The 15,609-nt window shown below is 36.3% G+C and overlaps 1 pseudogene; it reads left to right on the top strand.

Annotated features, from left to right (window-relative positions):
* Window positions 1–13,394, top strand: part of LOC129225597 (unconventional myosin-Vb-like) — a 147,405-nt pseudogene extending 134,011 nt beyond the window's left edge.
* The last annotated feature ends 2,215 nt before the right edge of the window (window positions 13,395–15,609 follow it).

Genomic DNA, 15,609 nt, shown 5'->3' with positions numbered 1-15,609 from the left:
TAGTCGAAACTAAAGCAGTGAATAGAAAGTGAGTAGAAAAAGTAGCGGCACGTCCGCCATCTTGAGGCTAAACGGTGTTTTCTTCCTATGTCTGCTTTGGTGAAGTAGCGTGTTTTGCTTCTTGATTGTGGTTTCTTATTAATTAACTCCATGTCAATCCGCAATTAAGAAGCAAAACAAGCTCCTTCATTATAGCAGGAACTTAGCATCGTTTAGACCCAAGATGGTGGACGTGTCGTTACTTAAAATACGATCCAGAAAGTTTTTTTTTTTTTTTTTTTTTTTTTCTCCTCCCTCACTCGACACAAGTCATTATTTACTCCTGATATACTGAAACAAGGTCTCGAGCTTTATAAGTTTGAAAAATTGGTTCCATCTAGTCCAAGACCGGTTGAGTTTGAAGAATATTTAAGAGGGCATACGACTGTTTATTACGATATATTCATTTGGTTTCATTTTCTAGATTGTACGAGCCAAAACCGGCCGACAACCGCGTCTTCGGAATAAGGCATTTTGCTGGTCGAGTGCCTTACGACACGACGAGTTTCTTGGAGACGAACAGGGATGTTGTTCCAGATGACATCGTCAGCGTGTTCCACAAGTCAATTTGCAATTTTGGATTTGCCACTCACTTATTCGGCAGCGAGCTTAAAGCACTTTATTCACAAGGTAATCTTTTTGATTCATGACTTAGACAAACTAAAGCCCTAGATGTAGCAGTAGCTTAAGTAAGTAATGACCCGTCCGCCATCTTGGGGCTAAAGGCAAATGCAATAATGCTAAATCCAATGTCTGCTTTTCTGAAGTAGCGTGTTTTGATTCTTGATTGTGGTGCTTCTTGATTGTTGATTAACATACATCATAGACTTAATTAGAAACCACAGTCAAGAAACAAAATACGCTACTTTACCATGATAGACATAGAAAGAAAGCATCGTTTCGCCCCAAGATGGCGGACTTGTTACTTTTTCCACAGTTTAGAGCTTTAGATCAAACTATCTCTTACACTTTTGAACTTTAATGTGGTATAACGTTTTAGTTCGGAAAATTATCGATAAAAATGAAAATTGTTATGTATAAGGTGCTCTTTTTAAAATTTTAAATGTGTCTTTGTGTCTTTGAAACACTATGCATCCCTGACACGCAAAACGAATGTGATACATTTTTACTTCCTTTTACAAAAAAGGAAGTATTGTATTCTCACCCCAAATGAATGTTGAGTTTTTTTTTTTTGTTTTTTTTTTCCGACCCGACCACACGTGGATATATGCCTAGGAACCTACAGACACCCGAAATATCCATTTTGACGACCCCCGAGTTAATTACAACGAATTTTCTCGTGACGTCTGAATGTACGTATGTATGTGCGTATGTGTGTATGTATCTCGCATAACTCAAAAGCGGTATGTCCTAGTAAGTTAAAATTTGGTACGTAGACTCGTAGTGGGACCTTAGTTGTGCCCTTAAATTTTGGTTGCATTCGGATGTTTCTAAGGGGGTCTTTTGCCCCTTTTTGAGGGGAAATCATTGTTAATTTCGATGTAAACTCAAGTGGTGCTATAATTTGTCGGATACTTGGTAATATATCGCCAGTCTTTAGGTCGCCAAGTTTTTTTCGCCAACTTGGCGACGAATTTGGCGATTTTTTTAATTTTAAATTTGATTTTAATTTGGTCAATGTTGGTGATTTTAGAGAGTAAACAATTGAATCACATTAAAATTGCCAATGATGGGGAAATGGCATTACATTGGAGTAAAAGGAAGCCATGTGATGCACACCATCAGCTCATTTTATTATTCTGATTCAACTTTATGTGTTGAGCCGCTAACCTACTTCTCTCTATATGCATTCTGAAAAGCAAGAATTAACGGAACAATGGAATCAACTAAATATTGTAAAATTTTAATTTGTGTCTAAGAAAAGAACAAAACGATTCCGTGAAAAAAAGATTAATTTTAACATTAATAATAACTAATAACGTTCTTTTTTTTTTTTTTTTGACCACATTATACTCCTCATGCTTGTACAATATAATAAATTTTGTTTTTCTCTTCCGATAGATACGGTACCTCGAGGAGTTTCTTTTCGGATATCACCAACTGCTCATACAGACTTGTAAGTTTTTTTATGTCACTAATTCTTAAATTATATGAAATAGAATGTTTAAAAAATTCCGAAATATACAATGTTAACGCATTGATAATCAATAGCGAATTCGCAGTGACTATGTAATCCGATCTCGACTGTGATAGTTTTACACGTTTGAAGTTTTTCTCTGAAAAAACTTGTTAATTTCACATATAGTGTGTCCGTAACCATGTATAACAAAAGTAGTTTATCACTACTCTTTATCGCATTCATTTGCTGACGGCCATATCTGATCATGCTCAGATCTATAAGCATTTTCATTTCACAGTGTTAAAACTCATCTGCTTAGAAATGAAAACATATATCTTCTCGTTTTTTCCAAACAGTTTTAACTTAGAAATAAGTAAATGTCAAACTTAAATTCAAGTAAGCAGACCATCTCAAAAATGATGAATGCGTATTTTTGACTGCTTCTCACTGCAGACTTCTACTTCTCACTGTTGTGAAAAATATTTTTAGCTCCCAGTTTAAAGATTAACTGAGCGTATTTATAAAGTGTATCGGCCTCAGTTCGATTGCGGCCCATCCCAAAAGTTTAAGCTCCCAAAGGGAGCGAATAAGATCATGGACTACTTAGCTTTGCAAGAATTACAGACGAGCAAAATACCATACTCACGAATGGTACAACTACTTATTTTTCAGACATTCGTACTCTCAAATCAATTCGCCATGTTCTCATTTTTGACACAGCCCTATTCTCAGAAATGATACGTCTGTGTTTATTTCTGAGTAGAGTGTAACTATGTACTTGACAAAAGCAATCCTCTCAGACAGTTGGTCAACTTTACAAGTTTTACTGTACTTACAAAATGCTTTTTTATCGAATAAGTCCATTTCCTTTGCAGACAAAATGGTGATGAACCTGTATCTACTCTAACTCAGGACTTCCATAGCAGGTTGGATAATTTACTCAGGACTCTAGTGCACGCCAAGCCTCATTTCATACGGTGTATAAAGGTATCTTTCTCTCTCTCTCTCTCTCTCTCTCTCGTGCATTTGAAAAGAAAAATATGTGTATGTTTTGCAATGAATAAGAGATTTTCTCTCTGTGTCGGCTACGATTCAATGATTAAAACTTGCTATAACGACACTCGAAAAATGCAAAGTGTAGGGGGTAAAAAAAGAATTTTCTTGCTTTTATGACACTTCTGACTTATGCTTACTTCTGAACACCTTTATGTAAAGTACTGAACACCTTTATGTAAAGTACTGAAAAGTAAAAGGGACTCTGAACTGAACAACAGGCATGTGCCTATTATTATTGGTTTCCTTTATTGATATTTTTACCCCGGAACTGGGAAGCGAAATAGTTAAAGTTTTAAAATTAGATTATTCACTTAAAACTAAATTTTTGGCTCATTACCATTTGGGCTAATTAGATTTTGTTTTAAGAAAATAGTGCACGCTAAATTCATTAAATTTATATCCTAATTATTGTCTTGATTGTTCTGTTTGAAGACAAGTGCTTAAGACCTGAACTATTTTGAAATAGGCAGCTGAAAATAAAAATGTGCAATTAAAAAACACGCAGCTCAATTTCTTAATTGCAGTTGTGTAAGATCGAAAATGTGCCTCCTAAGTTTGAAGCTTGACTAAAAAGCAAGCGATGTGGTGTATTAAAGGTTTTCAGAAACAGCACAGCTTTCTAAACCTATAAACAAGAGTTATTTATATTTTCTCAACACGTGTGTCATCTTCAAATTCGACTATAATTTTGCATGCTTATAAGACTTTTCAACGATGTAGTCGTATAGTGTTGACTACAAGTAATTCTTATTCTAGGCAAATAATAGTGAGCAACCAAGTCATTTTGACAGAGGTGTCGTCGTGCAACAAATCAGAGCTTTGCAAGTCTTGGAAACTGTTAATTTAATGGCCGGTGGTAAGTTCTTAACACACTTACAATATTTTTTAAGTATTTCTGCCTTAGTCCTGGCTATAGGGCGGTAACTTACTAAATGTAACAGCTTTTCCTTCAATCTTCGAGTTGAATCGAACCATTGCTTCGGTCACTCGTCTGTTCAGTGCTAATTCTGTATTAGCTACTAGTTTGTTTGGCACTCTTGGCTTCCTTAAGATTTTTTCAACCTCCAGCTCAGTTACTTCCTATGCCGGGCTGATTAGTGCAAAAAGCACGAAACTGCAGTCCTCGGCTGGAATTGAATGAGCTGGCGGTGTATTTTAAGGGTTGTTTATTTTTTCCCAAATTAATGTAGTTCCCATGATATTGCTTTAGTCTATTTTTGAAAGGCACTAGTTCATGTACTTTTTCTAGCTAAAATTAAACTTGTTCTAGATCAAATTTAGGTCATTCTACTAGTTGGTAATACTTTTTTTTTTTTTTTTTTTTGCAATGCTTACAGCTAAATCATTTAAAATACAACTCTTTCAATATTTTCCCCCAGGTTTTCCTCATCGAATGCGATTTAAAGCTTTCAATATTCGATATCGTGTCATAGCTTCCTTTAAGAAGTTGAAACGAACGGATGAAAAAGCTATTGAAGACTGCAAGGTAAGAGACAATCTCAAAAAGATGAGTACTTTTTCAGAAGTAGTTTTACCATTCCTTAAAATCCACTACACTACACAATCCTACTATTGAGCTGAGCAGTAAATCTCCCTTTCATAAATAAAGTTTCGATTTCTTCATTAATATTGATCTCGTTTTGAGAATAACCTAATTACTAGCCCCTTCTAGAAATAAATAGTATAACCCCTTTTTCAGAACATAGATTTTGTTACTTCCCCTTTCACTTGCTACAATTTGTTCTTCTTTTATTTGAGTGACATTACTGTCCGCCTCTGAGAAGTTTAACTATGGCCTAGAGCAAGTCCATTTCTTCCAAGGGAAGCCAATCAGTAAGAAGAGGAATTGTTAGGCGCAGAGTTGGACTACCTTTAAGTCTTTTGAACTTCAGCCGCTTTTCCTCACCCCTGTTTCAACAAATGGAATCGTTTAATCGGCCGGCCAGCGGAGCTCAAATTGCCAGGGGCGGACAGTACTTAATTATTGCTTTAGTTTGAAAGTAACTCTTTAAGGTCCTGCATTTTAAAAAGAATTATTCAATTATTTGTTACATAGCATCAATTTTTCACTTTAAGAGTTCACTTCAGAGCATTTGAAAATTACTGAAAGTATTGTTCCTCACTTTAAAAGTTGTGCATTTCAAAATGATTATTGAAATCATAATTTGTTAAACCACATTTCAAAATTTAATCTTTATTATTGTCCTTGTTTGTAAATTAAATTCAATTTAAATCGCTGCCTCTTTTGAAGTAAGGAGTTTCTCTGTTCCCCATTCTCAAAAACTTTTCTTTTTTTTTTGGTACCCATTATCAACAACGCCGAAAATTTGTTGTTGCTAAAAGTTACACTATAAATTTTGCACTCTAATGTACTCTTTTGTGAATTTTCCAAAACCGTTTGGAATATTCTATTACTCCTCCATGAGACATTTTCCTGCTTAAAGTATCAAGTGCTTTCAGCTAACGAATCTTGCTGGCAATGTTGTTGCATCTTCTTTCATATTTTTTCCGTTTTATTTCAGCTCATTTTGGAGAGTTTTATGGCTGTCACGGAGAACTGTCGAGTGTCCAATGCGTCCACTGCTTGGGCAATGGGAAAAAGACATATCTTCCTCAGGTGCGTCACATCTATTGCAACTTAGATTAAACTGCTATTCCCCCTCCCCCTTTTTTTTCCTTTTATTTACAGGCGTCCATAATAGGGGTTCAAAAGACTGATTAGTTCTCTACTCTGAAAACACCATTTCAAGGTAAACTATTTTAAAGCAGCCAAAACAAAGTTTTCGGAGGCAACGATGATCCAGCACTTATAAACCTTGTAATTGAACACTTGAATTGTTTTTATAACTGTTTCCAATTCTGGGACTCATGCCTTTCATGTAGCGAATAGAAATTTCGACAGAAGGGAACCGATCTTATAAAAATAAGATCCCCTTTAAAGCCCCTCGCCCTCGATTTTGTTCTCGATCGATAGATGGCAGCACCATTTCTCTCAACTTTTGCAGTTTAAGCATAGTTCTAAAGGGGAGGAAATGTTTCCATGAACCCTTCACCATGATCATTGCAAGTGATCGATCACAAGACTGCTAAGCCCACGGAATTAACGGACGGTGTCAATTCGGTTGGTAATATGCGAAATCAGTTGGAAATTGACATTATTCTCCTGTGCGGAGTCCGAAGTCCTATGCATTAGGCCACCCACGACCCAAAAACTTGAAAACGTGACTTTTTATCTGCAATTGAAATAATGCCTGAAACAAATTTTATAAAAAGGTTCCCCACAAGTAAGACATCAATAAACACTTACCGTTTCATTCCTATTGTATGATAAACAGCGTTTAAAATTTATTCAAGAATTAACCAAGTATTTTGATGTATTCATAGTCTGAATGCTAAAAATGTGCAAAATGCGATTTATAAATCAATTAAAGTGAACTCTCAATCCTGGATAGGCGTTTCCTTTGTGTAATTTAAAGGTTAAATACTAAAGGCTATATGTAATATGCATTTTATTTGGGCGATCGACTCGCGTTTCACATAATGTATTAACTTTCACATCAAACTCAAAGCAGTGGCGGATGCAGACCATCCTGTTGGGAGGGGCGATTGAGTAATACAGGGTGGTTAAAATTAAACGCACAGTACTCAGAGGCTCATAGCTTCGGGTCTACTGAACGGATCCGAATGAAATTTAAAATATACGTTATGTAGAACATGCACTCGAGGTTTTTGCAAAAAAAAGTTTAAATTTCTCGCCAGTAAATGGCGCTGTAATGACGTACGAAGAAAGATAACACTAAAAATTCAAAGAATAAAAGAAGGTTTATTGAGTTACATACACGTATGCTCTACGTGCATACCCTGCCGGTCAACAATATGCTGAAAGCGTACGATCGCGTGTTCAACGACCGCAAGCAACATATCGGGATGAATTAGTGAGACGTGATGTACGATAGACGCTTTCAAATCTGCTTCATTAGTTACACTTCCTTGATAGACGCGACCTTTAAAAAAACCCCACAGCCGGAAGTCGCAAGGGTTTAGATCTGGTGACCTTGCCGGCCAGGCAATTGGGAAAGTTCGCGAGATGTTAACTGCGGACGAATGATTCCTTTCAATCATGCATCTCTGTTTTATACACAGAATACAGTCGCTATTCATTTGCATATGGTTTTCGCAGTACAGCGCCCTCTATTGGCAAGAAATTTAAACTTTTTTTTTACAAAAACCTTGAGCGCATGTTCTACATAACGTATATTTTAAATATCATTCCGATCCGTTCAGTAGAACCGGAGCTATGAGCCTCTGAGTACTGTGCGTTTAATTTTAACCACCCTGTACATTATAGGGGGGGGGGACTAATGAAAAAAAGAACTGAAGCATGTTTTTTTTTTTTTTTTCAAATAATGTGTATTGTTCAAAGAGTTTGAATGAAAGTGTTTCAAGTACCACACACACACACAAGAATAAAAAATTGAAAACAAAAAAAATTCTACTAATATTCTGGATCTATCATCTAAATTAAGCCCTTCAACTTTTGATTCGTTTGAGGACTCGTGAAGTATTTTCAGTAGCCATTCAGATCCCCAATTGAACTCTTTTCCTTATAAAAGAAAGGTGGCAGAAAGAAAGGTACCGAACAACATAATGAAGAGAAAGGTACCGAACAACATAATGAAGAGAAAGGTACCGAACATAATTAAATACTAAAACTGCATTTTAAAATAAAATTTGAAGATAGTTATGGATTTGTTTGTTGATAGAGTTGCTTAATATTCGCGCATAAGTAGGAGTGTTGTGTTTGCAGGCTCTGACCCGAAAATATTTGTCACGAACGCATTTTTAGACTATTTGTTGGTTAATAAGTTGAAGGGAGATTTGGAGGTCCCTCTCCGGAAATGTTTTGAAATTTATGGGCATATTTTTGAAAACACAATTGTTTGCTATCTTTTTTCTAAAAGGGAAAAGGCGAGATTCGGGATTTCCCCCAATAGTTTTTTCATATTAGAGCTTCAAAAGTGCATTTTTTGATATCTTTAGTGATGCTAAAAACCAGGGAGTTCGGGGACTTTTCTCCGCAAAAAAAAATTCGAAATTGAAGTCCTAAAAACGCAATTGTAAGCCATCTTTGATGACGTAGCAGAAGACATGGGGTTCAGGACTTTTCCCCGGAAACTTTTCTATGTAGGAGTTCTAGAAAGTTTCTAGTAGTTGTTTTAGACGATCTTTGAATGATGTTGAAAGATGAGGAAAGAAGGACATGAGGCTCCTCTCCGGAAAGTTTTCGAAATTGTAGTCCTGAAAAAGGAGCTGTAAGCCATCTTTTATGACTTAGAAACGGGGTTTGAAACTTTCCATCGGAAATTGGAGCCCTGAAATGCGATATGGTTGTACATCTTTGGTATCGTTAAGGGAAGATGTGGATTCAGGAGCTATCCCTAAATTTTTCAATATTGAAGCTTCAAAAACGTAATGTTGGTGGGTCTTTATTGATGTTAGGGGAAGGACTCGTCCGGACATTTTCGAAAAAGTTTTCATTTCCGACGATTTTTTCGAAATTGAAGCTACAAAAATTCAAGATTTTTGACGATCTTTGATGACACTGGAGAGAGGGGTTGAGGGACTCTCCCCTGGAAAATTTTTGGACAAAGTCGTAAAAATACAGTTTTGGGCGATTTTTTGTGATGTGTGTGGGGGGGGGGGAATTTGGTGACATTTTCCCGGAAAACTTTCGAATTTACAAACCTTTTGGGGGGGGGGACAATCGCCCCAATCGACCTCTCCCCTATGAATCTGCCACATACTCAAAGAAGGCTCTACAAAATATTAATTTTCTTTTAAGTTTGAAAATGCCATTTTCTTATATTTATAGAACTTTATCTTGATGGGTGAATAAAAGTATCTAAGGATTTATGTTTCTCAAAAAAAAAAAAAAAAAAATTGCTGAAGCATCATGTATTTAAGTAGTATAACTTCTGACTCGCGTAATGCACCTATTTCTTTTTAGTTATAAAAAATGTAGATTAGTTAGCAGAAGTAAAGGAATTCAAGTGGTGTGTTCATTATTTATGTGACTGAAAAGTAAAACGTGGTGTAAGAAATAAATATTAGAGGACGATAAGGAAATCTTATAAACAATTTTAAAATATTAATGCAAACCCTTGTGTTTGGGGGGGGGGGGGGGGGAGATGCTAAAGATACGTTTTTTATTCATTTATGTTACTGCATTAATAGTTTCGTTATTTTCAATGAGCAGGTTAACTACTAGAATTATTTTTAAGAAATTTCACTTACGTGGGACGTGTGAACGTTGGAATTAAGTTAGTGTAATAAAAGTAACTTAATTGTTCATTGTTGGAGTAGTCACCTCAGAATAGCTAGAACTTTTTTTTTTAAGTTCTAGCATGAGTAATAGTAACTGTAATGCCGTAAAACCTTCATCAGCAAAAAAATTTCTCCGGCAGTTTGCAAATTATTCTTGTATATACTCTCAAATTTGCAAGAAAAAGTAATATAAAATGAATTTATAGAGAAACGTGGTTTTAAATCGTTTTTTAAATATTCCAGTGAGGGTGCTCGCCAACAACTAGAACTTCTACGAGTTGAGAGGCGCCACAATGCAGCCGTGCTTATTCAATCGGTGTGGAGAGGCTGGAACTTTCGCAGGAAACGATGGCCAACTCTCAAGAGAAATTTGCATATGCAAGCCAGGACACGCATACACAGGTAAGTTTGTAAAGTTATCCTTCTTTTAGAGCGAAAGAGGTAAAATTTCAGTATACAACAAAAGTGATGAATGTCATAATTTGGCGAACATTTAGCAACAACGTCACTAAATTTTTTGTCTAAAATTGGTGCCAAAAAGGAGATGTGCATAGCGCACTTCATGTTAATGCTGAGATCCCTATTGACAATCTGTAGATCTGTTTTTGCTGCATGTCCTCACAGTTCTGCGGAACACAGCTACTTCACTCCTCGCAAAAGTTATTCCTGCCCAATTGCATAAATATTTTAATGAGTTAATCGTATTTAAATAACAAAATGTTTACTCCTAAATTATTATTCACAACCATGACATATGTTTTCTTTGCTCAGGGACTTCTAAAGTGGAAATTGGGTTCTGAAATCACCTTAAGAATGAGAAACGCGTGATAATCTCATATGTTCTGTATTTATTTATGTACAGATATGTAGTACTGAATATCAAAATCAATAACAATACACCAATTTTTTGTGTCTGAAACATGCCTTCATTCCAAGAACTAGGCTCTACTGTTAAATTTTCTTCCAATGCCTTTTATTCCAAGTGTCAGGCTTTGCAGTTAAATCTTCAATCTGGCTCTTGAAACAAAAGCATTGGAAAAATTAAATTTTCTTCCAATGCCTTTATTCCAAGAACCAGGCGCAGTTTAATCTTCTTCCAATGCCTTTATTCCAAGTGCCAGGTTCTGCAAATAAATATTCTTCTAATATCTTTATTCCAAGAGTCAGACTCAATGAGATCTTTTTCCAATGACTTTGTTCCAAGAGCCAGGTCCTGCTGTTAAATCTTCTTCCAATGAATTTATTCCAAGAGTCTGGCCCTGAAGTTTAATTTTCTTTTCATGCCTTAATTCCAAGAACCAGGCTCTGCAATTAAATTTTCTTCCAATGTCTTTAAACCATGAACCAAGCTCAGCTATATTAGATCTTCTTCCCCGTGATGGTAAAATACTTTCCTTTTTTTCCTGTTCAGGCCGCGACCACAGCCGATTTCGGGCACTCCCCCACCTGGTGATCTGGAGCGATGCGACCAGAAAACGATTCAGCAGACGTGTTCGCTCTTCGGCCTCGACCTGGAGAGACCCCCGCCCGTTCCCCCCAGCAGATCCTACACTGTGACCGGCAACACCAAAATGGGATACCCGCAAGCACGTGTCATGAAGATGAACTATCCAGGTAAGGGGACAACTACGCCCATGCTACAGCAAGAGACAAAAACGAAATTTTTGTTTCGCTTGCAATCTGATCCATCATTTTTTAATCCGAGACGTATAATTAATAGCCTGACATCTCGTTTCGTTGACTTTGTCTTACTCCTCATCTATCATCAATCTAATATTTTTTAAAGGGCCTTCCGTCGCACCGTAGCCATTTTTTCCTTTAAGTTTGCTTAACTTGGCAAACAACTAATGATAGTGTTTGATCTTTTGAACCTTCAATTGATGAATTATTGTGCTTTCAATATTAGAATGTAATCAAATTGTTAAGCTATATTTTTACTGGCAGAACTTTTTTCTGAAGTAGATTCTCTACACCCTTCTGAAGAATGTCTTAAAAAGCCAACAACGCCAAGACTGTGTTCAGAATACCAGCGCCTTGACAGCAACAATTAATGTCAGATTTCGACCAAATTTGGTTTAAGATAGAAATCTGATGCAACAGCAACCAATGCGATGCAACGCCCCTAGTATTGCGTTATAGTAAACACACTTACCTAAATCCTATGATTTTGCTATTTCATCAACAAATGTTTTTATTTAGTTTAAAAAAAAACTATTTCACTTGAAATTAAAGTATAAATAAAATAATTCAAAATTATACGTACATTCCTAATCTAGAATGACACACTAACCTCTTGCAGTGTTCAAACTATCGCTAGACTTGGATGTGAAAGTTAGATTGAGCCAGAAAAAAAGTAAACAGCTTTTCGACCACTTTCCAAAAAATGATAAATAATATTGCTCTTTTCGATTACAGATTAAATTCTTTTCGCGGCAAATGTTTCATTGTGCCATGTGTCGTATGCGAATGTTTTCAACTCAAAGAATTTTTTTCGACTTTTTCCCTTTATTCAACGGCAGAATTGCACTTTTAGCTGACCATTGAGTTCCGGGAATCTGGCACCCTTGCCCTTTCGATCCTTACCTTCTGATTTTACATACACCTTCAATATATTGGGACTTCAAAGAGAAGGTACAATATACATTTTTGCTGTAGATGTCAATGCAGTAGCTTTCTATAACAAAATTATTTCGATAAATCGACAACCAATTTTGATGTGAAATGTTTTAAATTGCTGGTTTTGACCCCTAGATTAACGCTGTTAGATATTGAGGACAAATGTTTCCCTGCGGCAATATGCAAATGTGTTTTAAATCCGAAGTATTTTTCCGACTGTTTAACCCTTTGTTAATGACTTAAATATAGTTAGCGCTGCCCGTTGAGGTCTATCAATCCGGCGCACCTTCAATCCTTATAGTAAAGCTAACCTTCATTTATAGTAAAAGTGACCTTCGCGTGTCACTCCCTCAGTCTGATGCGACTACAAAAAAGAAGGCAGAAAACGCAAACAATGTTGGAATTGAGAAGAAAAGCAAAAATGTTGTCTTTCAATCGAAGTAATTTTATCCTTATTGTGAAAATGAGCTTGTTGCAGAATTCTTAGCATGATGGTCATCATACGGGGGAGGGGGGGAGTAGCGTATAACCACAGCAATGGAGATCAAGGTGAAAACAGTGAGATAAAAACTCTTTTTCTCTATGTGTATTTCTTAGTTTCACGAAACTAGATGGGAGAGTCCGCCATATGATCTAGTAGGAATACCCTGTAATAACTGTAATGTTTATGATTTTCATTGGTGGAAATGTTCTTTGTGCAAAAAGAAAAGTTGTTTCTTTTTAGACCTAAGCCCTCTATATATAAGAGTCAGCGCATCAGGTTGAGATCAGCCATTTTGGATCGGAGCGCATGTTTGAGTGCTTGACTTTTGTAGCAATATCTTGTTTGGTGATTTATCACTGAGCAATAATTAGCGGCATATGAATTGTTTATTAAATAAGATATTATTTTTGGCGAATTTAGCAAAACCCGTAACATTGCTGTGGTAACCCTGGCCCCTAACAATGAAAAATCCGATCCAAAATGGCTAAACTTAAGCGATGTTTCGACCTTTTTATGTAACAGCTCTGGTTAGACCCATATTTTCCCCTGATTTGTTGAGCTCAGCTAGGCACTATAGCTCAACCTCAGCCTGACTTTTCTGCAGTTAATAACATCTATTCTCTTTTTCTTCCAGAAGACAACAGCGGCGAGGTAACTTTGCTCAAAGGAGAGACAGTTATGGTGGTTCGAGCTTCCGCCAGAAGAGGCCATCTTGTGGTGGAACATAAAAACCACACCATCCACGTACCTTACCAGTTCCTGGAGCTCAAGCCTTCCGAAGGCGTCAACATCTGACCATTACCATACGAAAATGAAGAGACAGGGCACGATGAATCCAGTTTTCGGGAAAGGACGAAAACTTCATTTTCTATCACTTGGAGTGGAATTTACATATTGAACTAAAAGTGCTCAAAAACTGTTCTCCAGAGAACCAGCAATCGGGCGTCGGGAGTAGGCAGCTGGATCCGTGTTGTTCTCTGCGCTGGCATTGTTATTTTACTGTTGAGAATATTTTTCCGCTAGATCTTTGTTGCTGTTATCATTGTTGCTGTTAAACAATATAAATATTGTGTGTCATGAAATCATCGCTTTATGAGTGAGGGGGGGATACCTAAAACTGGATAATCGGGTATCGAAAAAAGGGTTAAATGATATGAAAAAATTTTAAGCCTCACGTGTAAAAACTTTATCAGCAACCTATCTTTCAACTGGATTTTTCAAAATTGCCTTGAATCTTTTAATCTGTATTGCCCAAAAAGTCCTTTTTAAGTTTCAAATATTTTTTCCCCTGCACAGAATCTCTCTATTAATTCTTTGAAGCACGGTGACTTCGTTTGAATCACTATTTTGTTTTCCCGTCAACAATATCTTCAACAATTGGCTGAAAAAAAACAAAAAACAAATTTGGGTTTCAAATTACACCACCGTGCTTCTAAGGGTAAACCAGTTAGAGCGACCCGTAAGACATTATATGGAACTGCCACCCTCACCAAGAGTAATGGCGAACGCCCGTCAAATACTATAGGGCACCCTATCAAGAACAAAGACCCCCCCCCCCCCTCCCTGAAAAAATGGGGGAAAACCTATAAGCACCTTTAACGAAAAATGCAAAGGCTCAGTCTGCGCCATGTCCCCCTCCCCTTTCACGGGCACCCCTGTCGTGATTTTAGCATTTATTAGTGAAAATTGTGAATCATACTTGTAAGCAGGTCTTAAAGTACAAATGCACCAACGAGACGGCGCAGGTTAAAATGTTGCTTGGGAAAATTGCTTTTTTGTGTGCATGTATGTAAGTGTGTGTGAGTGTGTATAACGGAATTTTAATGGATCAGTTTCACAAGAGGTGAACAACTTTTCCAGCTGTTTATTCTTCGTACGCCCGTTTGCTTCCTACCATACTTCATGATAACTCAGGGCGCTTCATAGTCATCATCGATGTGTGTCTAATCTACAGTTATTTTTCAGACAGCAATTATCAACTTTATATTTTGCTGTCCTGTTTCCTACAACGAGAGGGTTCTAGGTGGTTTGTCATTTGTATGTCATTCTTGGAAAAGCTCTTTTCAAAATAGTATGCGTGCGTATAGCAAAACCTAATTTATGCATGTTATGAAATAATGTTCGATATCTATTTAAATCGGGGCTCCCTCTTGAGGTAAAATTTTAGTCTTTTTTCTTTTTTTTTTTTTTTCTCTCTACTTTTCATGCAGAAATATGGAATCTAAACACAAGTCAATTTTGAATACACATCAACCAGTTCTTACGTTTTGGGAGCATGGGGTTTTCAAAACTCTTGACGCCTATTCTACGATTTCAACGGATTTTTATCCTTATACAGTAGCACCTCGATTTTCCAAAGTGACCGGGATCGAATCACCAGCGTTTAATCGAAAATACCTGATAAAAGAGACTTAAAAATGGCTGTCAGCAGACTGCAGAAACTTTTGTCTGGAATTTTGAATATGTCAACATTTGTACAAACTATTAAATGTGATCATTTTAATTATATTTTTACTATTACATAAAAACATAAAACTTGCTTAATTAGCGTCACATAAGTCACAAAACGCAATATAACTTTAGGAAGACACAATATTGTAAACTTAAATTTTTATTCCATTATTAAAAACGTCAGCAACTTTTTTTTTTGTTCTTTACTTTAAAAAAAAGTGATTACAAAGATATTTTTTAAATAAAACAATGCTTTCATTTTCAACTTGAATAGTCTTTTTAAAATTAGAATTATTTAGAGTGCTCCCTAAGGAGGTGCTCCTCCTTATTAGAGTGCTCCAAACTTTACTGATCAGAGTTTAACTTGAATAGCTTTTTAACAACCTATGCTTAGAGTACTTCAACAATTTATTGATGAGAGTTAAAAAAATAACACCAGTGCGCAAGATATAATTTGGAGCATTCAGCAGAAACAAACCTTTTCCAGTGGCTTTAAAGTGATATGCTTGTTTACCAAAATAATTTAATATGAGGAACCTGGCATCGGTTTAAAGAGGTT

Source organism: Uloborus diversus, chromosome 7, assembly GCF_026930045.1.
Source record: "Uloborus diversus isolate 005 chromosome 7, Udiv.v.3.1, whole genome shotgun sequence".
NCBI classification, from domain to species: Eukaryota; Metazoa; Arthropoda; class Arachnida; order Araneae; family Uloboridae; genus Uloborus; species Uloborus diversus.
This window is presented reverse-complemented; position numbering and strand designations above follow the sequence as displayed.